The following is a 26,786-nucleotide window of genomic DNA, read 5'->3' on the forward strand; positions in this document are numbered from 1 at the left end:
CAAAGCAGAGTGTTGGCCAGAAACACATGCACTTGTTCTCCCAACTTTGCCATAGTTAGGATTAGGGAATTGATTTAGATTTAAAAAGGCACTTGTTTGAATAGTTGACAAGTTTTACTTTAAATTGCTAGCATAGACAAATGAGCTGTTCCAGCTGACTTGGCACAGCATCAGCTCACATTGCAAGCACAGGACATGCAGATGCATCTTGGGGTCAGATTCCCAAATGCAGTCAGGTGTCTGAAAGGGCAGGAACATGTCTGCGTGCATTCAATAAACAATTAAAATGACCATCTGAACCTTTAGACACTTACTCTGGCACATAGGGTCTAAATCCCAGCGGCTCTCAATGGGACTCAGACTCTTAAGTGCCTTCATTGCCTCATTGAGAAGGAGTCTAAAGGGCAGATTTTAAAAGCCATTTGCAGCCTTAGCTCTAATCTGGCCCTAAGCCACTGGCAAGCTTTGAGGCTTTTACCCACTGCCTCTCCTAACTCGGGTGGAGAAATGGAGAGGACGGTTGCATACCTGATGATGAAGACCCAGACCGTGCTCAGATGGCACAGGACTCTGGAGGGGTGCTTTGGTTGTCCAGCACCATGGGGCTGTGTCATGCATCCTGGGTGTCCCTGCATTGTCACTCAGAACAACAAATAGCCAAAGACTTCTTTCATAACATTTCTATGGAAAATTACTTCTTCAAAACATAAATAGTAAATTTTGCATGAAAACAGGCTTTGTTTATTAAAAAAGTTTTTTGGCTTGGGTCACATACTTGATCTTTGCCACGAATAAATGTTTATGCATAAATTATAATGCTCTGAAAACAGGTGGTTATAGTGGGAATCAAAGCTCACACAAAACATTAACTGCAACGACAGAGTGGGGCAGCGCTGACACTCACACACACATCATGTTTATTGACAAGTTGCAGCATTTACCAATTTCTACAGTTCTGAAGTTGGAAAGTCTGTATCATACGTGGAGCCAAAGGCTAAGGGTAATATTTCACCACCGAGGTAACTTTCCTACACTGTGAATTTACCTGGCAGTAGATCATCCTAAAATATATCATGTGCCAACCCTCCGTCAATGCGCAGTTCTTTCAATCCCCCAGATTGCCATAAGTTACATGCATTGCACTATGCAAGACGAGGCAAAAAACCATACTACACTGAAGCACTGCACCTTGCTAAAGTAAACACCTGCCCTGTTTTGACTGAAGCGAAGTGATCCAGCCAGCTCAGAGCAAACTTTGGCCATTCTCCACTCCACCGAACACTTACGAAACTTCAGTGAGTTTATCCTTCCAGCATATTATGGGAATATCAGTATTGGCCGCAATGAAAAATACTTTTTTTGGCAACTTTATTTCCCATCCTTATTCTAAGATAAACACCAACAGCTGACGGTATTCAGGAACGGTGCCATATGTTCCCTTAGAAATGGGATGCTGAAATACGGCTGTTATCCACCAATTGGCATATTTGCCAATTAGCACAAGATTGCTCAAATGCACTCATTTCTCCCTCGAGGGAGAACCCCTCTGAGGAATTCTTATCTACCAGATAAGAATCAGCATCAGAATCCCCTACTAACCGCTTACCCCCTCTCACAGTTTCTGATTTAATGGTTAACACAAGGAATCAAACAACAATTCGAGGGAGCAAAGTCAAACTGTGTATCTTCCATTGTTATTTTTTCCAGATGAGCAATGCAAACAGCACTCATAGAGTTAATATTTGAATGCCTTTTCTAATAAAACCAGCTTCCAGTTTTTCAGTCTTTTGTGAAAGTTTAATAAAATAAATTCTGAATATCAATGGAGTACATTCTATTTTTCTTGGCATGTCTGTGCCTTGCTGTGTCCTTCTATTGCAGGAGTCATGCCATAGGGAGAACACTTTTCCACAGTCCATTGAAGTTGTGCCATAAGGGCTGGAGATGATTTGCTAAAATGCTCCAAAGGTATTCAGATTTCTTTAAAGAAGAAATTCAATTTATGTGCATTTATATTGCAGTGTCTGTCAGGAAGAAAGGTTATAATCACCAGCATATTTTAGATTTACATTTTCTTCTATACATGAGGTAATGGTATTAGAGGTAAACTATGAGGTTTAAAGTTGAATTCGATGTATGGTACTATTTTCATTGCTGCTAAAAGCATGTTTTTGAAGTTCTTGAGGAAAGCATATGTTAGCATATGTTACCGAAATATCAGGAACAGGATGCTGGGTGGCTTAGAGGATAAACCGTTTGTCTTTCTTCTCCGCATTCTTACGTAAAGTACGGCTGGGTTTCATGAGCAAAATGAATAGAGGGTTCTCAGCTCACAAATTAGTTCACATCATAAAGCTGTGGCACGGTTTTGTTAAGCAGAGTTCCAGTTAGGCGTGTTTCTGAATTAACGTGAGCTAAACGCGCCTTTAGTCCTATCACTGAGGAAGGGAAGGAGAGGGCTTCAGAATTTTGTGATAGTGCTTATGTAACCCTCAGAAGAACAAATATTCATCAAAAATTAAAAGGAAAGCACGGTGCCGGGGGAAGCTCTTCATCTCATTTTACTCTGAAAATTTACTTCATTTAAATTCCCCGTGACTGTATTAAATATTTAGGTGTTGGTATTTTCACCGAGTAGAAAACATTATCACAGTTCTTATCAAGTTGGAATCCTTCTAAGCATACATTAACGTTATCTGATAATGAAATTGCCACTCTAATCTCATTCAGGACCCCAATAATTATAGCCAAAGTACTTCAGTGGAATATACTGCAGTTGATTTTGGAACTGTGGCTGAATGCCCTCTTTCAAATAAACACTCACAGTTGGTCGGGAGATTTATTTTATAATTTCACTGCTACCCCTGCAATCCCTGTCAATAAGGAAGCACCAGAGCTATCACGACAGTTTTTGCACAGCAAGCTAATTGTATTTTAAGCCAGTTTCCAAATGAATTCCCTATAGCTGTTCAACTTTGCAAACAATCATTTAAGCAGTACTCTTTGGGGAGCGGTGCATGCACGCGCACATGCATGCGTGCTATTTGCTTCATAAATTTCAACAGATAAAAATCCTGTTTCATTTCTCACAGAGTGTTTATTTTTAATACATTATGACTAGATATTGGGCCAGATATGGCAACAACAGATGTTTGCTGAGTACCTGAGTGGCCCTCAACAAGATAGGGCTTCAGTCCTGCAGTCAGCTTCAAGCTCACACCCTCACACGTCTTTTCTGTGATCAGAAGTACTTGGGGACAAGAAAGAAATCTCAAGAGAGCTGTTCTTTCATTTGCATAATTGTCCTTGGTCTGTGTCTAAGCCCGATTCACTCTGATGAATGCTCTGATCCTTCCCCTTCCCTCATAAACATCTCCCATCAAATCCGATAAAATGCAATCCTTGGGGTGCTCTTTCTAGATGTCTTTGTGGGAAGTCTACTGTATTAATACCAAAGCTTTGTGAAGTGCAGAAATTCCACTTGGAAGCACAAAGACGCAGGTCCAATAGAGGATGTGAACATCTCTATCTTCTTACTCCAAAACAGCTAATTGGCTTGTTGGGGTCTGCCACTGACGTGGCTGGACCATGAAGTGAGCTCACATTTTCAGTCTGAGCCCTAAACCAAGCCTTCTTATGATCATATTCCCACCATCTAAAAAATTCCAACCAACATGTTCATTAACAGGAAAATACCAATAAGCAGGATGCTTTGAGGCTGGTACTGCAGGAATCGTATTGCGGAAAAACACACTGAGGGTACACACTGTGCACTGGACAAAGAATTGCGACAAATCAGGCATCGAGAGCAACTGAAACCAGCAGAACTACCTACAAAACAGGGTAGAAAACACGGCTGTGTTTTACCCAATACTATGCGTGGTCTGAGCTTTGAATGCCTCAGTGTTGTCAGCTTTGGAGGGCTTGTTGTGAACATTGTACATTTGGCCCCTTTCTAAATGGAAGCGAGAGTTCAGTAGTGCATCATTTAGGATCTCATTTAGGATCTGAGGACTTTTTTCTGTTGTCCATTCCTACTTCCTAGTTATTTTCCAGAACAGCTCAAGTCTGGTTTTTTTCTTTTGTTTCTTCCCTATAGTGAAACCAGCCATCATTAAGAAGGCCAATAAACTGCACCTACCATAAAAGACATTCATAAATATAAAGGATACATTTCCAAAAGAAATCAAAGTTAAAAATCAATCACCAAATTGTTACCAGATTGCTATTTACATTTCTATTCATTCATCTGAAGGCCATTTGTTTAACGTTAGGAAATTAAAATCTTGCACATGATTTACCTGCCCTAGACTACTAGCCTGGGAACTCTTCCAGCTTGCACTATATTTCGGTGCAAACAACAGTGGCAGGAGTATTAATTCACAGTAGGTAAAAGCAAAAGGTTGTACTATGAGGGTGATTTTGTGCTCTTCCCCCTGTTGTTAACAGTCCCTGGAAGATAATCCTCCAAATACAACTATTTAAAATGAATCCCTTCATTAGAGCAAACTGGGCCTTTGGTGAATGACTCATCTCCAGCCTACTATGTGCAATACCAGCAGTAGTTAAAAACCAAAGCTCTCCATGGCTCAATTGTCCATAGCAGTGCTTACTTCTGTGTACAGTTTTCTGAGAATGCAATTGCAAAATGGATTTCCAGCAGCAGTGAAGCCAACTTAAGGAGTTCCCATCACAACTGAGCTGATTGCTCCCACCCTGTGCAGGAGCTCAGTTACAGAACTCGTCCATTCTTGGTGCCGAGGCCAATGCTGCATCACTGGAAGGATTTAGGTTAAAAAAATAAGCAAGCATTTCACTATCACAGGAAACATATTGTGACCTAAATGTGAAACATGCTGACACTCCGCAAATCTTTGCGACACCAGCAGTGGTGATATCACCAGCTGATGGTCAGCGATGACCAGGTGTTCTGCTGAGATCCATGTGGAAGGGGCAGAGCTGGCACATGCCAACGTGTAAGATGTATGAACATGCTCCTGCATAAAGGGGATTTGAAGCAGGAGAGATGGGAAGCTTCAAATGGCCGCACAAAAGAAAAGAATGCAAATGAAAAAGAAAAATGTGCACAGAAGAGAGGACAGCGTATACAGTACAAAGCAATAAATGCCATTTACAAGAACTCTCCTGACCCTTGCTTTTGATTGTTTTGAGTAAAATCAGACTGTTTTAATTCTCACACTGTATTCACCTATAATAAAGTTATAGCCAGGACTGTTGTTTTACTGAGTGCTAAATAATGAATACAAACAGCAGCAATCTCCTAGCAGGATTCTCCGCATTCCTTCCCATACGCTGCCTGCAACACTTTTAACACTGCAGAAGCTGGGGCTGATGTTCAGCTGGCAGTGCAGAGATGCTCCTGAAATGCCAGAAAGGAACCAGTGGAGCATGGGGCCCCAGGACTAACTCTGCCTGGGAATTTCCCAATGAGATCTTTTTCATTAGAATACATCAGCTGGTAGAAAAAGAAACGTTCTGTGGAAGCATATTGATTTTTAGTTAGAAGAGCAAACTTTTGAGATGCAGAGGAGGGAACGTGAAATGTTGGGCTCTTGCTTGGTGCCACGTGCAATGCTCAGGTCTCAAGGATAGCCCTCAGCTGCTTTGGATTCAGGAAGAACTCCCCAAGGGCAGACAGGAGCTCGGCTTCCTGCAGCCACAGGAAGAGAATGGGTGCCTGCAAGCCAAGAGAGCTGAGCAGTCCCATTCATTTTGGGAATGCTGTGTTGATCTTATTTTTGTAAATTTATTTCCAGCAGGAAATATCAGTATCTCTACATTTAATTCCAGTGAGAAATAAAACCCTTAGCATGTTCTTGTTTCCTCCAGCTGTAGCTACTGAAAAAGAAAACCAACAGGAGATGAGCTGTACTATTGGGAACGGAAGTTCTCAGAGGCTCTGCAGGCTTGTAAAGGCCAGCTCTGCGTTCAGAGTTCCGGGGATGGGAATTTTGTTCCATTTTTATAGTTTTTCCCATTTTGGTGTCATTAAACTTTTTCCCTTCCTGATACTAGCACGTGCTCAGCTAAACAGGCTTCTTGATGCCACATGCTGTCACAGCTCACCCCAGGGCAGCCCCAGTGTGGTTTATGCTTACTGGTGGCTTTCTGCCCCCACTGGTGCAGTTGGTGCGCTGAGAGCTCCCTGCTCCTCTTGCCTCCCTTGGTGACTGCTGGCCCAAGTCCTTGCTGCACCAGGAACCCCCATGAGCTGCAGACTAGGCGGAGAGGGCTTAGAGCAAGGGGGAACCAGGGGACAAGTGAGACACTTTCTGGTGCTTGGTCATGGCACTCCCACCTGTGGCAGCCTGCTGCTATCACAGAGCCCACAGCATGGCACAGCCCACTTGGGTGCCCCAAATGGAGAGGAAACGGCAAAATAAGTGATGGTAATAAATCTCCATGTTCATCTGCTGTCCCAATCTGAAAGACTTACATTCCAGTTACCAACAGGCCTACCTGAAATCAAAGCCGTAGGAAAAAAAATTAGGAGCCCTGAAGAATTTTCCAAAGGCAAATCAATTAAAAGAAAGGCCCATCTGAAATTCAAAATAGTCCTGCACATTTGGATTCACTGAAAGATATTACACAAGAAATCACAGCCCCAGTCAGCTCAGCGAGTAGCACCGACACTTGTCTGCGCTGTGTTTCATTGCATCCCCACACATGGTACTTCAAAAAGCATGGTAATTTGCAAAAGCAATTTTGTAAAAGCTTCCATACATCTCCCGTTAGGAGCAATTTGGCTAGTATCTGTTGCTAGTCGTGAGCATGCTTTTAGATAATAGATGGATGAGTGCAGACTAGCAGGAGAAAAAACAGGATAAATACTTGGCAGTTCTCTAACAACTTTCACTAGAGGATCGCAAAGTGATTTACAAATATCAATTAATTAAGCCCCCAAAAGCCCCATTGAGATAGGTAAGTATCATTACTCTAATTTCACTAATGTGTAAACTGAGACACTGAGAGAATAAGTCTTTCACCCAAGGTCACGCAGCAAGCATCTGGCACAGCCTGGGACAGAAACAAAGAGCACTGACTTACCTGGCTCCTCACCTACCAGGTCATTACATATCTCTTAACACTGCTTTTGAAAGTCTCTTACTGCTATGAGCAAACACAATGCTCTGCAAACTTGCTGACGTTCCCTTCTATGTCCAGGAGCACAAGTCAGAGGGACCATGAATGCAGGGCTGTGCTGCTGCCGGTAACGCACGGAGCCTGCTTGCCTCTTAGCTCCTGGTGCTACAGCCCATTTAGGTGTCTCTTGTCCAGCCGCAGACCAGTAATGGGGCAAGGACTGGAGATACAATGCAAATAAAACAGCCTCCAAGGCTGGAAGTGGGACTGGTACCCATGGCTCCCATGTAGCTGCTGAGCCATGACCAACATACTGCTTGCTGTTAACAGGGCTCAGCTGAGGAAGAGAGCTGCTGGTCAGCTGCACAGAGAGCCTTCCTCATGCATGGCAGGCCTGCACACCGACACAGGGCTCGCTCTGTACAGAATAAAAGGCATGGCATCGGTGTCAGTACCACTTCTTAACACCATACGCTTGAGAAGAGGCACATGTTTCTATTTTAAACCAGCATTTCTTTTTTAAAAAACAACTTTTGATGCCTAGGGTTACTCTGGAGTACATTACCAGGAATCAGTTTACAAGGATTTAGAGCATTACCTAAAAAATCAGAGCGGTGTCTAGAAACATATATTTGTGATATATGATACGTACTCAACACACACCTGAACACTGACCTATACTTCAGAAAGATGAGATAAACTCCCAGCAAACAAACATCTCTGAATAGCTCTGCTTATATGAACACATATATTTATATATGTAGATAACCAACAATGACTCCTCATATGCAAACAGATGAAGGACAGGAAAGTTGGGCATCACTGCCCAATGATCACCACATTTGTATGGACCAGCACAAGAAATGAATGCCAAGCCTCTAACCTATGCTCACCCAAACAGAAGTGCTAATGTGGCAGTACTGTTGGCTTGCTGGTCGCTGAGAGCTGGCAGCTGAGCACAGCGAATGCCAAAGCTACTGCCAGCTGAACCACTGCACTGCAGGTTAACCACCTCCCTCACAACCCCGCTCTGCCTGGCCTGGGGAGTGCACGCTGCTCTCTACAAATATCCACGTACCTTGGTTCAAATGTACAAACCTATGTCATCTACATAGGCTTTACAATAAGGGAGATCTCGCCTTGCCCCAGGGTCCCAGATGGGTGACAGGATGTGGATGGAGCTCAACCGATGCTCCTGCTCCGCCCGCTGTGCTCCTGTTTCTGCTCCTTGCTGCCAGTGTCATGCTCTAGCTGCAAGCCCAAGTTGTTGGACCTGCACAGATGGAAAAAAAAGAAACAAAAGAAAAAACTGAAATGCAGATGGACTGCGTAAGAATGTTTTACATTTATCTGTTTGTGTGTCAAGCAATAGTGGTAAAGCTGTTGCTTTTAAAAAGTAATTGGCTATTGCACTTATGTGCAAAAAATAGACGCAGTACCCTTAAGTATTGCAAACGATTCTGGTTTACTCCCCAAAAATTTCAATTTAAACTATTTATTCAATATTTCATATTAAATCATATAATAAAATACCATTCCTACACAGAAAATGGATTTATTGCACACAGATGTGCCAAAAGCAAAACATCTGCACATGAAAAATCATCAATGCCACAATATTTTATCTCCTTTATGCAGATAAATCAACTAATTGCTTTGAGAAAAAAATCAGGTCAGAAATTTAATGCCCCAAATTTTTAAGGGTTAAAAAGAAAAGTAGTAATTACAGAATCCTGTATCACTGCCATTCGTATGCACCATATTGGGTGTGCGCACATGCCATCAGACCTCAAGTAATGCTTTGTAGATTGATGAAGTCTGACTCAAACAATATGTCACAACAGGAGTCTGACAACCAAAAGCACGCTTAATGTAAACTTGTAAAGTCATAGGAAGGAATGCCAGAGCTTTAGCCAGTTAATGATTTGAGCAGTAGGCCCTTTTTACTGCTACTGAAATTAAATACGTCGGTAAACCTCTCGTCAGTTACAGATGTCCTTCTGCATCAAAATCACACACCACTGTTTCATTTCTTTTACAGAATCAGATAAAACAGAGCTGAATCTTTTACTTCTTCCCACCCAGCTGCAATGAGCAGGCAGACGTTGCTGAACAGGACCAGCGAATCCCATTCTCCTCACTCTAACCTGTTTTGCAGTTTTCTGAGGCAAAATGTAAGCCAACCGCGTTAGTGAACAACTCTGCTTACTTCTTTTGCTAGAAAGGTTCATAATACATATGCATTCTTTCCCTGTCTGGCTACTAAACAGTGAAGTCATTGAGGACATTTACTAAAATGCATTTGGCTCTTTAGTTTGACGTTAATTCTGATTTTATGTTTCCATAGAGCACTATGTACAACACCGTGGTGACACTTGTTTGGTACTTTATCCACATCCCAAACTGTTGGATGTAAAAAATTTGGGGACTATAAAGACTGGCCGAGTAGTTCCAATACAAAGAAAAAAATCAGCGTAAATATATTGAAGTTTGGGGAAACAAAACTGCTTGGTTTTAAATAGAAATGTAAAGAGCAAGGACATAGGTGGAAGAATTTGATTATCAAATGTAGTTTTAAGTCTTCTTTCCTTTAGAAATGAAGAATCTAAGATGATTTTTTTTCTGCTGCAGGAAGGGATTTTAAAATTAAAAATCATGCTACACTTTATCCTAAGATGTTGTCTTAAATATTTGATGGCAGGTGCCCAACCCTACAGCTTACATGACACATCTGATCTTCCCAGATAACAATACCGCCATGCTCATTTTTATTTAATAAATCCTCTGTCAAAAAGGAAAGGAAAGAAAGAAGGAACCGTCTCCGAGAGAGTATAATTTGAAGGAATAGGCAAATTGTGACACTTGGGCAGCTGTTACCATATCTGAACAAAACACCATCCCAAAGCTGCAGCTGTCTGTACGAAGGATGGATACAAAGGTACTAAAATTTGGTTTATGATCATCATAGAGAAGAAAATGAAGACGAGGTCAATATACCAGATGTATCTGGCCTATAGCACCAGCCTTGAAACCAGCCCCCCTGGACAAATTTCCCTAAGGGATAGTCCATGCTGCCATCAAAGGCAGGGATTAGGAGAGTTGCTTCTTTCCCACTATTTTTATGAAAGGTATCGCATTTCAAGCCAGTTAAGGGAGGGGGTAGGGGGTGGCCTTTCAAATTGGGTCTTGGAGCTGTTATTGCAACAACTTGAATTATCATCTCTTTAAGCCTACTTTTCCCACATGTCCAAAATCCATGTGGCCAGACTTAGGTAAAAGAAAAAAAAAAAAGAAAAGGAAAGCCTTATAAAAGAGCCTCTCACCAGAAACTGCTAATTTGTCAGCTGTATTATCAGAGGCAGTTTCCACATGCCTCTCCAGGCCTTTGAAACTTCATGGTACATCTATCTCCCTGTAACAACATTTACAGATGCTCTTTTTCTGGCATATGTAAGGTGCCTGTACTTACAGCACCAGCACAGCAAGCTCTGCTTGAAATCCTGCCTGCCCCCTCTGTAAGAGCTCACTTATGGTGAAAAATGAGTACTTTCCATCCTCCTTATTTTGCAAACCATGAAATATATTAAGAATCAAATGAATGTATGAGTACATTTAGGTCAGAGGGCTGGAGCACCTCACCTGCAAAGACAGGCTGAGGGAGCTGGGCTTGTTCAGCCTGGGGAGGAAAAGGCTGCGGGGTGACCTCATTGCAGCCTTCCAGTACCTAAAGGGAGCCTACAAAAAGGAGGGGAGTCAACTCTTTGAAAGGGTAGATAATGGCAGGACAAGGGGAAACAGTTTTAAGTTGAAGGAGGGAAGATTTAGGTTGGATACCAGGGGGAAGTTCTTTACTATGAAAGTGGTGAGCTGCTGGAACAGGCTGCCCAGAGAGGCTGTGGATGCCCCGTCCCTGGAGGTGTTCAAGGCCAGGCTGGGTGGGTATATACTATACTGGTCTACTATGAGATGTTGAGGTTGGCAGCCCTGCCTGTGGCAGGGGGTTGGAGCTTGATGGTCCTTGAGGTCCCTTCCAACCCAAGCCATTCTATGATTCGATGATTCTATGATTTAGTATTAAAAATATATGGTGAATGCTCCTATGTTAAGAAGTTGGTTAACAAGCAACATCAATATTATGTTGTACATAATTCAATAAAACCAATACCAAAACAAATGCTAAATTTTGTTTCACTGCATGGAATCATGAATGCCTCAATGATTTCAAATGAGATGCTTTGTCAATGTTACTGCTACCTAACAGTACACATTTAGTTTGGGAAACAGCTTTTATTGTAGCTGAAATGAGCTAAGAATCTGAAAGACGAATAAGGACAGGCAAAGGTCTTGTATCTGAATTTGTCTGGGCACGCACTGTTCCTTTCAGGACAGTGGGACAAGTGCAGTGCTGCAGGTGAGTTGAAGATGGCTCTAAACCAGCTAGCGGAAGCTTGGTCAGCCCTCGATGATTCATGCTTTAAAATCACAGACCTAGGCATATTACATGACTTAACCATATAAACCACCAACACAAGGACTAAGGATGGCACACAGACCTCTCCTCCAACATCTCCTGGAGCTTTGCTGTGTTCCAGCTTTCCCCTCTTGAAAACTCAAGCACTTTCCTCTGTGGAACTCTTCCAGCTGGAGGAGAGGGTACGTAAAGGTGTGCTGCCCATGCCCATGATCCATGTGTCATTGTAGGGATTTGTGGATGCACTCCTGAAAATGGTCAAGCAAACTTTTCCTTTCCTTTCACCCACAATTAGTGCTGCTTATTGCACACTAAGCTGGAACGTAACATCTCTGGGTATGTGCATGCAAATGTGGTACAACAGGACTGTTATCCCAGCTGAAGTATTTGGGTGTTAATCACGAGTTGAGAACATCCCTTGATTTAGTAGCAGGTGAATGCTCTATATAATCATACAAGGACCACAAACTTGTAGTCGTGTAACTCCAGCCATAGCTCTGTGCTGTAAAAGCTATTTAGCTGCAAACTATGAAAGATTATACAGCCTTTCACTTGTTTCACAAACTGAAAAACATCAGCCTTTCAGTCACAAATTGTCACCTGCACATCTGTGCACATGTACACGTGTAAAGAAGAACAGATTAAACAGACATGCAAGCATGTACGTACATAGGCAATAAAGACAGATAGATGTCAGCAAGCCGTACTTGAACAGAAACAAACTGCCAAAATAAAACATTTAACACAGGCCTGCAGACCAGCTCCTCCTTTTTTTGCCATGTTCCAGGGATCTTTCCCTAGCAGCCCATTACATCTCTTCCTGGCTTTTTTCTTTTTTTTTTTTCTCCCGTTCGTGTTCTCAAATTTGCCTAAGTCTTGCCAGAGGAAATGTAATGACACTAATTTTATTTAATGTTGTCGATCAGCATTTAAAAAACATTATTCTTTTAAACTTCTCTAGCTCCTATTTCAAGCTTTTTTATGGTTATTACATTTCAATCATTTTAGGAAAATGGATGGAGGTAAAATGGCAAAAACATAAGAAATCGCTAAGTTCAGCAGCGCAATTAATGCAGTCATCATTGGCAGCTTGGAAGAAGACAATCAACAATCAATGGCTGGAAGGTGACCTGACATCACAGTTTTCTGCCACAGCAATCAATATTGTTCTTACTGCAGACAGGCTATTCCAGATATGTGATGTTTCATCTCAATGGCTTTTATTCTTGTCCAAATGCTTAATATCATCATACACGAAGAACCAGTACTACTTTAAATTACATTCATATCATGCAAAGGTGAAAGAAGTTACTCTTGGAAGAATTTGTCTTTCTGTCCAAAACAAGTACTTTAAAAAGGAAAAAAAAAAATTAAGAACCGCAAACTTAATTTATTTACACACTGCAAGTTTGCATTATGCTGTTTTCACAATACCATAAACCATTTTCGATTTGATAGAATCTAGGTTTAGCAAAAAGGCAAGTTCCTATAACTTCCTTTGTTCCCAACTGAAACTTCACAGTTATTCACTTGTTATTTTTTGGAACAACAACAAAAGTAGTCCCAAATCAAGTACCATTTGCCTAGGGCATGATTTTTTTTTCAGAAAATTCCATATAATTCTCTTAGAGATAGTATCTGGTAAATGAAACTTTATCCATCATCCATTTTTTTTCTGTTATGTAAATAGATTGGGAAATTATTTTGCAGTTGCTTTGAGGTAGAAAATAATACAAAATGTAGATGAGCACTTGGTTTGGGATGTTGTTGACTGGTAATATTGCTAATCTTTGGATCAGTTAAATCAGGAGTGCATTAGGCAGATCCTTTACAAAGACTGTTCTTCAATTTTCTCCATTTTCACAGCACTTGTAACATCTTTTTCATCTCTACACCCAGACCAGCTTCTACAGAAGTCAGTGGGTGTCCTTCCATCAGCAGACAAAGACAGAGCAATGAGTTCCTTCTAAGAGCTCCCTGTTAATTTGAGACAGCCTAAAAAGTTCTCTTGCGACTCTGAAAAAAAGTTCCAGTAAACTAGTAACCACTTCCATGCCAGGCACAATATTCTCCAGATACATCCTGAATAAAAGCATCAAGATAAAATTCTTAGGATAGAATGCATTTGTAAGGAACAGTAACACACTGTTTAATTAAATGAAATCAAATATTTGAACGGCAGTGCATGACCCCACAATTACTGCTTGAAAACATACTTTTAATTATCTGAACAAATGCATCTTAGTAGATCCTTATGGTATACAGATTGCGAGACAGTTAGGCACCTCTTCAAAGCCCTGAACATGGGGCGACCCTGCTCACGTCGAGATTTGTCCCCAAGGCTGAGCACTATTGTGTTAGAGGGTCTGAGAGGAGCGCCTCATTGCTTCCCTGTGTGCACAGTACATGTGGAACTGCAGACATGTGGCATGAGTTGTGGAATTATTTTCAGATTTGTTTTGTGGTGATTATGTTTGCGGCAAATACTGAAAATATTATACTAAATGCTGAAAGCATGCCTATGGGCCCCAGGGATAGACAAGTACATTTTATAATCAAATTACCATATGCTTCTGGCCCTTAATTCAAGAAGTTACACCAGTACGCACTTGGCTGCTTACATAGGGTACATGCTATGCTTAGAGACAGGGCATAAGCGCATGCTTAGGGATAAGCCTTTTTGGTGGGCCTTTTTGCATCACCAGAATCTGGGCTACAAAGAGCAAAACAAAAAAATTTGGATGAGTGATGTCCTTCAAAGGAGGAAAGCAAATCTCATCCAAGCTAAAAAAAATAAATACATAAAAAAAAATAATAATAAACTTCCAATACTAACCAAGTGCCTGTTTCAAATTATGCTGCAGTCCTGCACTAGTGCCTTCAATCTCAAAAAGTTTTAGCCAAAAAAAAAAAAAAAAAGAAAGAAAGAAATAGCCAGAACAGAATGGAAATATTTAGTTTTCATAGAAACATTATTTGTCTTACAGTATTTAAAGTTACATGTATTAAACGTTACATTCCTTTGGCTCAAGAAAGAAACATATTTAAATTGCTTTATGTTAGTGAATGATTATAAAATATCTATTGAAAGTGCAGAACATTTTTGCCTCTGATTAATAATTTTTTTTTAATTACAGAGGAGATTCATCAGCAAGCCTTCTTGTTGCTATAGTCTATTAAAGAACCTCAAAGTTGCTGAGCAATGCACTTTTAACAGCCGATAAGCATATGCAAGACTGAGGCCTGGTTTTAAATGCACAGATGCAAGTTATCAAAGCAACCATTCATTTCATGTCAGTTTTAATATTCTCAACTCGAAACACTTTTGATGACTAACGACTTGAATTATATTTATTAAAGTGATAGCCTTTGACTTGTGACGCTCAAAGTAAAGGATGGCAACTGGAGGCCATCAAGTGTCAGTCCGTCTCAGCCCATCAGGAGTCTCACCAACTCTGATTAAACTCCTTACATGTTTAATGTTGGGCAGATGCTTTAGTAAGGAGCTGGGTCAGGCACCAAACCCAGCAAGTATCATCAAATTTCCTCACGTTCCATTATATAGAAATCAAGGCATAACAATTTTTAATGAACATCAGAGAACTGTGTCAGCATTGTTCTTAGGAGAACTACAGATTTGTTCAGTTTAGATATGTTCTAATTTAAAGATTTCCACAATAGGGAATTAAAAAGACCTGAATTATAATTCCTTTAATGGCAGATCACTTGATAACACTGCCATCTCAAGCAGTTCTATTTTAAAATGCATGGTTGTGCAGACAAATACTTTTTGAAGGAAAAGTGTTTAACATTATCTTTTAACTTTGTCTAATTAGCTGAATACTGTGTTTTTTTTTCACCCTGAAGCTCTTAAAAAGCCGATCTAATTTCACAATGAACACTTAATGCCATTATATTTGGAAATATTTGCATTTGCCAACTCTTGTGCAATCACCGTTCATCCCTCTGCACTCATCCCTTGCTTCTCTTTCCTTGGGAATGATTCTCTACTTTCTGCTTAGATAAGCTCCTTCCATTAGAACAACTGTTTTGCTGATTCAAAAAAAAAAAAAAAAAAAAAGTCTGAAAAGTTTCTCAGTGGATGTTTTTTTCAAAGGAGAGGATGTTTTGCCTCCACAACTATGTTCTGTCTCTTCTATACTTAATAGCTCTTCAGCAGCACTGAAATTCAGATCCAGAGGAGATTCCTCACTCACCATGTGCTGAACCACAGAATCACCCAGAATGGGTGTGCTGGAAGGGACCTCTGGAGATCACCCTGTCCAACCCTCCCACAAGGTCAGCTGGAGCAGGGTGCCAAGACCCTGTCCAGTGGAGTTTTGAATATCTCCAAGGTTATAGACTCCAAATCCTCTCTGAGTATCCTGTTCCATGTTTTGATCACCTTTATGGTAAAAATAGTTTTTTCTTATGTTTAAACAGAATTTGCTGTATTTCAGCCCATGCTCATTTTCTGTTTTTGTTTCATGCTAAACCTCCACTAAGAGCCCGGCTCTTAATTTCTCCCCATGCCACCAGGTATTTATTCACATGTGTCAGGTCCCTCCCAAGCCTACTTATCAAGACTAAACAATCCCAGCTCTCTCAGCATCTCCTTGTATGACAGATGCTCCAATCACTTCATCTTTAGGGTATTTTCCTAGATTTGTTCCTGTGTGCCCACGTCTCCAGTACAGGACAGCCCAGAACTGGACACAGCACTCCCCTTCCTAGATCCTAGGCTGAGTTCAAGCATTTCTTCCCAATCCAGCTCCATCAGCAGGAAAATGACTAACACTAGACACCTGTAATCCTTCCCCCAGCAGAGAGTACAGCCATTTGATGGAGCTCAGGCAAAAGGAACAGGAGCTGCTCACACAGCTGATGTGAGCAGCCTATGCCTACGTCAGCCTACTCCAGCCAGCACTCAGCTGATGGAAGCCAAGCCCATGGGCAGCCCAGTGAGGCAGCGATGCGTGGGGTTGGGCTGGGGACAGGAGCCCACACCTGGCAACTATGGCTTCTTCCAGTGAAACAGCCAGATGTTGAAGAGGAGGTCTGTCCACAGCTTAACTTGGTAATGGTTTTGAGTAGACTGTCAGAGTAATGGCAAACTTCACCTGATAGTATGCCCCAATTGCTCCAAAACCAGGTGACTGATTTTGGCAGTACTGGCAATACTGCTCCACATCTCTGAAAATACAGATGTAATGATGTGCATGACTGGGACTGCCCAAGATGAAATGCTAATCTAACGGATGGATCATGACATCTATCAAGCATTTCACTGCTTAGGAGGATAAATACCTTGCATAGTAAAAGGAGACACTGTTTCAGCCTTCCTTGGACTGTACTGCTGCACAGGGAGGGCAGCTCCCAGCCTGAGAAAGGGGCCCTTTGGCACCTACCAACAGCCCGAGACATGTCAGCATACATTTTAGACAAACATTTCTTGGAAGCCAGGCAATTGTTGTTTCCTCCATTTTCATTTTCCATTTGCTTGCTCAACCTCTGCAGCCCCTTTGTTGCCTGGTAATAGGTGAGATAGGCAAATATGGGCTCTGGGTGCTGGAACGAAAGGGCCTTTCATGTTGTCGGCACTGCAGAATGAGCAAGTGGTGTAAGCCGCCTTTGCAGTTTACATACTGTAGTGGCCTGCTATAGAAACTATGTAATTTGGTTTGCTTTGTTATTTGATAAACGGCTAGGGAAGCTTTGTAGCATGTTGACTGACTCTACTTGTAAGGTCATAGGCCAGTGCTGGAGTGAGAGGACACAGCCTTCTGCGTGGTCCCAGAATGCCTCCAGATTGCCTAGGAGAAAGCAGGCTTTATTAGAGCTACAAAGACTCTGCGATGAAGAGCAGCCGCTCCTAATCAGGAGAAAATATTGGAGGAGGATTTGACAAAAAGGTACCAAGTAGTCTTAATGTGTAGTGCAGCACATAATGCACTGTAAAGAACCGTGAGTCTTATAAATGATGCTGCTTGCTTAGAAATCCACAGCGTAGCCCACCATGGATTGCCATTTTTTTTTAATTCAATCCTATACACTTTTTCACCCTGAACAGCCCGTTTCAAAACCGCTGTAAAACGGAGTCTTTCAAATGTATTTTCTCAAATATAAATGAGTGAAAGATACATCCACTTTGTTAGACTGCTCCTTGTGGCAACAGCCATGTAGAAATGAATAAACAGTACGGAAAGGATGCAAGTCAGACTGTTCTCATCAGCTTTTACCTCCAGGAGCCATCTGTGACACAACAGCACATGTTTGTTAACAGGAAACTATGCCCAGCAGTGGCCCTGAACAAGGAGGACTTCTGGACCCCAATTAGCGGAGGCATGCGGAGATGGAAGAGAAAAGGAATTCAGTCAACAATTGCCATCCTTGCTACATCCTCCTCCTGCTCCCGCTCCCCTAACACGTGTGGCATCACAGACCAGGATCTTCCTCGTCGTGGTGTTTCAGCTACCAAAGGAGAGCTTGTATAAGCTATCCGCCCTGCTAACAATTAGGGTATTTGCTGCTGTACTTTATATATGCTTTATATATAGCATTTTTTTCCCACTGGAAATATCCGGCTTACTCTAGTTCAAGGCCCTATATTTCAAATGTGCAGGTACATCTGTCTTACCACTGAGAACTCACTGACAGCTGCAAGGACCTGACCCTGAAGATTGTCTGTGGACATATCAAGTGAATGGGAGCAGCTACTGTGTAAGAGAAATCTGGCTCACCACTGTGGAGTATACATGGCAAAAAAATTCATTACATTCAACACCTTCTGATATACAGTCAACATCCTGAAATGAGTACAGGTTATTGGCTTGCACTATCATCCCAAGCAGTGCAAACCCAGACTTGCTCCATAAAGAAGATGTGGGAAATTTCCAGAGACAGGGCAGGTCCTGGAAGCCTCAGCCAGCTCCAGACAGCTGGGAGACGCTGGCCACATGCAGCTCCAGCTCCAGGAGCGGGCTCAGTGCTCAAGATGAACCTATTGCCAAATGACAGATGTGTTATAGAGGAATAAAATCACTGTGTAGGAAGCCTAAGCATTAAAGCTGGAATTTACACCTACCATTTTCATAGTAGAAATAAAGCAGGTGACATTCAAGACAAACTGAAATAACTCCTCTGAATTATTTTGTTTGTTCCTTATTTATTTTACTTTATTCTGTAAGTTAGTTCAATTTTCTGAGTCAGGGAGAAGCACTAAGAGGAAATACCTTGCTAGTCATTTGGTCAGAGCTCGACTACAGACAGCCTTGCAAAAAAAATCTCTTCTGCATTACTTTTAAAACCAAAACAAGGACTGAGTAAGCCTAGGGAAACTCACCTGGAAGCAAGATGTTACAAAGGGGGCAATGAAGTTTGACAGGCAAGGGATGAAACTTAATTAAAGCTAGAGAGGGGAAGAAGGGAAGAAATTAAATGCTATTTGGGAACACACAAAACATAAATAACTCAAAATATGAAATATTCATTATTTGTAGCTGTGAGAGGTTGCTTGGGAATATTTTATTGCTCTTCCTCTGTCCCCAGTGTTTTTTTCTGGGAAGGGAAAAAAAGTGGAATACTTCAAAGGACGTGGAAAGCAGGATAACTGGAGGGTTAATTCATGTACTTTCTGGTCTTTCTTTCATTCTCTAACTCATCCCATCTGAGCCTTGGATCTTACTCAGATTGAAAAGCCAACGCATGTGCATTTGGAAGTAATGGGACTGTTCTCACTCCAAGTGATGGCTAACTGTCATTATTAGGGCTCAGGATCTGGGCAATGCAGGGCTCTTCTCTGGCTTTGAAGACTTCCCTGTTCTGGGCAGCAGGAGGTGAGGCATTACCATTAGGAGGTGAGGATGTATCCTTCCCCCTCTTCAGGGGCCGGGCTGCTCACATCATAGCTGGAGCTGCAATACGCTTTGAAAAGGTGCAGTATATATGCATATAAGTGCTCCTTTAGTTACTGTGGAAGAGGGATTCAGCCTATTCCTAGCCTCTTTGAGGTGTCAAGCTTACTGAATTATTGAGCTTTTCTGCTCCTTTGAGCATGCTTTCAAAATAGGTACTATCTAGTCTTCAAGTATATGGATTCTCTATATTGAGCAACAGTCCTTGCAGTATCTGAGTTCTGCTGATTAAGACACCACTATCTTCCCTTTAATCATTACCACAAAAATCACAAACTTTCTGAAAAAAATAAATTATTTCTAGATTTTATTCATTTTCCTCTGATGCTAACTTTGTCACATCTTTTGTACGTTTTTTTTCTCCACACCCAAGAGAACGAGGCAAGCCTTACATTTCTGTCTGTGTTTTTTAAATGAAATCTTTAAGCTGGAGTCCAAAAAAAGTACCAGTTATCACAACACACAGAGTAACTAACAGATGACCAAGCCTTTACCCTCAAAGTGCATTACAAATGTTCTGTCACCACTGCAATATCCACCTCAGCAAACAGTACTACTTTCATGTTGTGGGGAAGGGTTAAAGCCATGGAGGGACATTGGTACTGCTCAGCAGCGCAGAGTCTGACTCCTCCTGACTGCAGTGAGCCCAGTGATGCTCTGCAGTGCTAAGCCCAGTGCAAATTCAAACCTCAAGTCATCATGCCACTGTATAACTTCACACAGCCACACTTGGTGAAGTGTTTAACGTTTCTCTTCTATTAAATACTGTAATTATTACTGGTAACCTGCGTATGCACCAAAACCTACCCTCCTTTAAAGCTCTATTTCCCTTGAGAACGCCAAACACACTTATGTGACTATATTTTCAAGTTAAATAAAGAACTGCAAATGCCCGCTTTCCAAGGAAAATGCCGCACAGACCTAGTGCAACGAGGGAGCTACATTAACAAAATAAAGACAAAAGAGAACAGCTTCAAGCAACGCAGGTTTGACAAAACTTATTCAAGAGACCCCATTCCTCATTGATCTTCATCAAGAATTCCAAAATACCTTTGAAAAAGACAATTCTCCTTATTACACTCAAAACAAGCTAATACTTCCAACATTTTGGAAAGGGCTACTCTGTCAGGAAGGTCGCCAACCAAAGGTGTGAGGAATAAGATCATGCTGCAAGAACAGTTGCCGTAGGAGCACCGCAGGTGCTCACAGCTTCAGGAAGATGAAAAAATACATCTAAAGATATCGAAGAACAAATTTGTGAATGTAGCCTGCCAGGAAAGTAAGAGCAATGGCAGGGCTGCAGAGTCAGAAATGCACATTTAGGCACAGGGAGGTGGCTGGGCCCAGCACCATCAAGCATGGACACACTGGGGCCTTCAGATATTCATCCAGGTCCCAGAACAGACCAACACCAGCAACTCCAGTCCAAAGGGAAGAAAAATACTCCTTACTCCACAAGGCTACTTACAGATCACCTCAGGGAAGCTCCTCCGTCAGCACCCCTTCACGCAGTATGGCTTTCTGCTGCTGTGGCTGAGAGCACGGGCCATCTTGGTGAGGCAGCCAGGAAGGCTGCGGCCTCAATGACTGCCCTGGACTTTTCCCCAGCAGCACACCCACAGCTTTTCTTCTGCAGCCCAGAGGAAGGGAAACAAGGGACACATTCCTGCTAGGAGTGGTTTGTGCCATCTGATGGCAAGAGCTGCAAAGCTTGTACAGCAAGCATCTCTAAGCCAGGCAATGCGGGCCGTGGCCTGGTGTTCAAACCAGAAAATAACTTGAGAAGATAAGTACGGAATTAGTTCTGGATTAAGGTAGGATGTGAATTTAATTTGCTATGACGCTGCAAAGCAACTGAAGTCAACTCAGCCAAACAAAAAGTGCATTTCCAGTGCCTGGGCCCAGGCTGAGGTGGTGGGAGGTGATGGGTGCCTGCTCTCTGTGACGCTCGCCTCCACCTCTGGCTGCTCCTCGTCTGCTCTGTCAAAGCCACTGATGTAAGAAAATAGTAAGTGTTTAAATTAAACCAGATAATCCTGACAAAATACAATGGAGGAGCATGCACAGTTGCGCCAGGAGGCATGGCAGACAGCAGCTTTCAGGAAGGTAGGGATCCATGCTGAAGATGATCCTGAACCTCCCAGCCTCACTCAGTGCTGGCAGGGCGGTGTGGCTGACTGCCCTGCTGCGTCCCCGAGTGTCACAGCTTGGCTCCTCTTGTCCCTGGTGAGTTCTACACACACTGGTATATCCATGGCCTGGAGCTGGCCATGTATCTACCCTTAAGTTATCCTTTGAAATACAGATAAACAATCTTTGCAGGAAAAAAACAACACAGGGTAATATAAGACAGAACATGAATGCTGCTTGTGTTATTTTGTATGTAGAACACTAGGCCAGTATTGAACAATTATGCAAACTTTCTGAGAGAACTGGCCATAAACTAGTTCTTTTACCAGGTGTCAATAACACAGCCGAATAAAATCTTTACACATTATATTGATCTGTATCTATCACATCTTGATCAAAGCTTCCGGCCTTCTGTTAAGGTATTAATGATTTTCTAAGCAAAATCAAACATGGCTACTTCAACTGTCTGAGCAAGTTAGATGAAGCCTCTTTAATTGCTGACTTTGATGCATCTTTTCTTGCATACCAATTTCAGCTAGGAAAGACAGCAAGCAAGCATTAAATTATCAAAAAGGCGGTAGCAGAGACATCTTGCTAAAAGCATCTCACTCATTCTTGCCTAAGTCTCAGTTTTAGGAAACTTCTTTTTGCCCTATGTTCATATAGCCATAGAACAAGAGGGCTTGCCTCACAACCGATTCTTCGTGGTCCCAATAAATACGAACATCCCACTGATAGCTGCAGTATTGCTAACAAGAGATTGCCTGCTGCTATCAGGCAATTTGTTTGACAAAGGTTTGGATAAACAGTGGAGAAACACTGCCTATAGATTTAGGAGATACTCAAAACAAGAGAACCATTCCCACAGCTGTCTTTCTGGTGATTCTATCTCATTAGCTTATAAGTGTCCACTTCACATCAAAAAATACTAAAAACTCCAGTGTTATCATTACAAAAGCCTTATGAGTGTTCAGACATCAAGCCCTGTTATGTATTCTATAACTAAATTATACCTGGTCACTAAAGAGAAGAAGCGTATGACAAACTTCAATGTCTAATGCTGATATGCTTCTGTCACTGGTGTCAGAGTTTTTAAAAGCTCACAGGTGAAATACAAAAATTCATTTTGCACAATAACACTATTAGTAGCTGCTTCTACCTAGTCACTTTTTGCTCAGATGTACAGGGGAAAATGAAGGAATGAAATCCAAGCTTGAAGATATAGAGGAAAAAAGTTTTGGAATTTGTAGACCTTCCGTGTCTTCTCCAAAGAGCCATGGCACATGCTTGCACCCAGATTTCCTAGCACCTCAGCCCTTGACAAGATCTCTCTGACTTGATTTCATCTTTGTCTCTTTAAAATTCCTTATCAAGAGGCTTGTGTTTTTTGTGTCTGTCCTTGCAACATGATAAACGGGAAAAATTGAAGACAATTGGGATTCCCATAGTAATATATTTGTATTGCTGTTGTTAAACTTGTGTCAAGAGCTTATAACTTGGCCACAGAAAAAATTGTACTTGGAGTAAATGTGGAATGAGAGGGTTTGGCCCTGGAGGAAATTTCATAACATACCAAATTAAGAAACATCAGCTGGTTTCTTAAATTACACAAAGGCAAAGTAAATAAGACACATCCATGGCTTCAAGTACTCTTCTGTAATCAAATGATCTATATTTAAAATCTGAAATGTGGCAAGGGATTAATTTCTTCTGCATATCTGTTTAGTACAATTTTTTTGAATTTTTAAGAAAAGATACATTGGCTCATAATATAGTAGGACACAATTATTTTAGTGTGGCATGAATGTTCTAGCCTGTGCCTAAACATGTTTTGTTTTGGTATGTTTATTGTTGTTCACTTTGTAGAACATACCGCAAGTGCTCTTGGAAATTCCTTCTCCAATTTTACAATGTGACTTGCAAATTTTATCTCTGACATGTTTGCTTAATTTCTGGATGACTGCCATTGTGTGCACAAATGTAAGCCTCGTGTTTTGAAGTGCTGAGCCCCTTAACCATTAACATTTCCCATTGCTTTCAACAACCATTCAGGCTAGGATGTAAAGGTCCTGTACGCTGTGCAGGACAGGACCATTGGGTCATATGTGCATCCCAAGGAACCAAACACCTAAACTGTCACCTGGTTTTCACAAATACTGCTTGTGAACTTAATGTGCCAGTGTTTGCACACATGAAGTCTTTCACTAAAAATGAATAAACTCAAGAATGGCTTTCGACACCAGTGGGAGAGCACAGTGCTCAGGACATCCACTTCTACATGTGACAGATACTCTTAAGCTACTTTTCCTCCATTCTAGTGCATTCCCGAGTCATGACATTTTAAACCTGCATTACACAAACTGTAAGTATACGAACTGCTCTCTGTGCGGATGACTAAGAGTTTGGTCATCTACAGATTGAAGTTTTTCATTAGACCAATTGCACCAAAAAGGATGTGCATGGGTTATTGTTTCAATAAACACAAGTACATTTGGAAAAGTTTGAATGCACCTACAATTACAACGCTACCTTTCCTGTGCTATTGTACAATGCCCTTAATGGTCTTGGTGAGCTGAATTTCCCTTCAGTTCTGCCTGTCCCTGCTTCCATCTGGCAGGCTGCAGGACAGCCCTACCTGTTTCTGCAGTGTGAAAGTAGAAGAGTGCACATGCCAGGGCAAGTAACACTGCCCAGCTGAATGTCTGAGTGGCTCTGAACACGTGCATCCTCCTTTTCTTACCAAGCTGTACTGGGCCATTGTTGGCACTGCATGATGTTCTATCTGCCTCTATTTCCACAGCAGTGACAGAGATACTGCTCAGCAACACAGGCAGCCCAGTCCTGACAAGGGTGAAGGACTCCAGTAGCGAGGTGGACATTTGCTCCGTCTGGGCTTTAACCAGCCTGATGCAGAGCTGCATTTCTGTTCTCAGGCTGCTAGGGTTAGAGACAGAGACCGTTGCAAGACAGTTGTGTTTATGCAAAGAAAAGTAACGAATGTAAGCTGCAGGATGTTTCAGCCCCTTGCACAGAGGACTTGCAGCGGCCTCTGTGGAATGATGGAGGAAGGCCTGGTATGCTGACCATGCCTACTGCCTTGGGTGAGTTCTCAGACAGGTGAAATCTGATTTAGGAAACTGTTGCCTGTGTGATGGGAGGCAGCTCTAATTCAAGCTGATCGTGTATTTGGCCTGCTCAGGCAACACCTGCATAGGGTCACTGAGAACCCCATGTAGTTCTCCACATGCAGGGACGCACTGGCTGCAGGACAGACACAAAACAAAATAATTTCCTAGGGCCTAGGACCCTAAAGTCTCCTGTTTTCTTCAGCCACATTGTTGTACTCATTATGACCAATATGTAAAAACATTATAATGAATCCTTATAATATTTATTACCAATTACAAAACACATTCCTGCCTCAAGAAATGAACACAAGAGTTCTTTCAAAGAAATATACAAAAAAAATATATATATATATTATATACTACAGACCAAATTGTGTCCCTCTCTGGAGGGTACACAAGTCTCTTTGTAAGGAACGAATATGTAGTTTTCTATTTTAAAATGAGTGGCTATCCTGCCATATAATCAGAAAGTTTGGAACCTTCATCGCTGGAGTGAAACAAGATGCATCTTTTGCATATACTGTAGCCACTGCTACTACCTTGCAAGAGCTAAACTATTTTGGATTTGTACTTCACTTTAGGTTGTAACACTATAGTTTAGCCTTAACAACAAAAGTATTTACAATCTCCAGGTCTGAATGAATGCTTTAATTGTTCTTTGAGTTAAGGAGAGGTGCTACATTTGAGGTTGGGAAATATTTCTACTGTAAACATCAGACTAAAGAGCACAAATTCAGCTTTCATTTTTCTCCATAGCGATCTTTGCTTACAACTTCTGACACAAAAGTGAGTCAGTATATAATACAGCAGCAACAAAACATTTCAATAAGAAGACATTTCCTTTAGTGAATGTTTCAGTTGCCTCAACAAACAGAAGATTTGCTGCTATGCCTGTGAATGGCTGCTTCAGTTGCAAGGTATAAGGTATGTGTAAGTCTCACAACACAAGCGTTGCCCTTGAACTGAACTGCCCTGAAACAGGAGGGTCATAAAGCGTCTTCCTGGTAAACTGATTTATATAAGACTGAAAACCAGCAAGACTTCAGTTTCAAAGCTGTGAACTCTTACATATATGTGGATGTACATGCTACGGAGTGGAACTAACAAAAATTAGTGTACCTCTGAAACAAAACCTAGTATGCCTTGCCTTCTTTCTTTTTTTCCCTGTATAAAGGAGTTTGGATATTCATTAGGCCCTTTACTTCAATTACATCTTGCTCTGTACAGTCATACATGTAGTTCACTCCTAAAACATTACATGTACAAACACTATATTCTCTTTTGTATAGATATTATGTGTATTGAAAAGTCAAAAACAGCCAGATGGCAAAAAGTATACCTGTTTGCAAGGTCTATTTTCCACTCCAATAAAGGTACACACAATTCCCAGTGACACTCATCCTAACCAGCGTGCCCATCTTAGTGCTGTGTGTAAACAAAAGCCACTGAAATTCCAACCTAAAGCCTTTCGTGTAGTTTTTCACCCGCCAGATAGTAAGGCACTCTTAAAAAAGGTGATTTTTTGGCTAAAATCACTTTCATGTTGGAGACGCAGCAACCAGTTTTTATACATTATTTTTTGTTAATTGTGTTAAATTACTGCATTACGTAGTTAAAATAATTAAACAAAAGTTTGTTTTCCCTTTATTTGGCTATAGTTCTAAGTCACGGTAAGATTTTTGCTATTAAAGAATCTCCATAGGCATGCTGCTCTGTCACAGATCTTAACTCAAAATCATTTATTTAACATCTGTTCCGCAATCATTTCTTAAAGATTTACTTCCTCTAAACACAACTGGGACACTTGATCCTCCCTTGTTTCAATCTGCAATATCCTTAAAAATAACAGTAGAAGACATTGTGAATACAAAACCAAAGCTGACACCAATAAATTTCAGTGACTCATTTCTCTTGCATTATTCCTGCTTGGCTGGTTTCTAGGAGGAGATGAACTATAGAGACACTCAGAGGCAATTTAGTGGTATTACAGAAAGACCCATTCATTTTGGATTGATAAGATCCACCCAAAACTACAGGAAA

General features: G+C 41.4%; 1 long non-coding RNA gene across 1 annotated transcript in view; it reads right to left on the reverse strand.

The window, feature by feature from the left end:
- LOC110404342 overlaps window positions 1–21,759 on the reverse strand; it is a 54,676-nt gene extending 32,917 nt beyond the window's left edge. Inside the window, exons 1-2 of the long non-coding RNA XR_002442164.1 lie at window positions 20,957–21,759; window positions 8,183–8,377 (exon numbers count right to left, since the gene is read on the reverse strand). This is a non-coding gene — a long non-coding RNA (uncharacterized LOC110404342). The remainder of the gene's footprint in view (window positions 1–8,182; window positions 8,378–20,956) is intronic.

This window comes from Numida meleagris, chromosome 10 (assembly GCF_002078875.1).
Source record: "Numida meleagris isolate 19003 breed g44 Domestic line chromosome 10, NumMel1.0, whole genome shotgun sequence".
NCBI lineage: Eukaryota > Metazoa > Chordata > Aves > Galliformes > Numididae > Numida > Numida meleagris.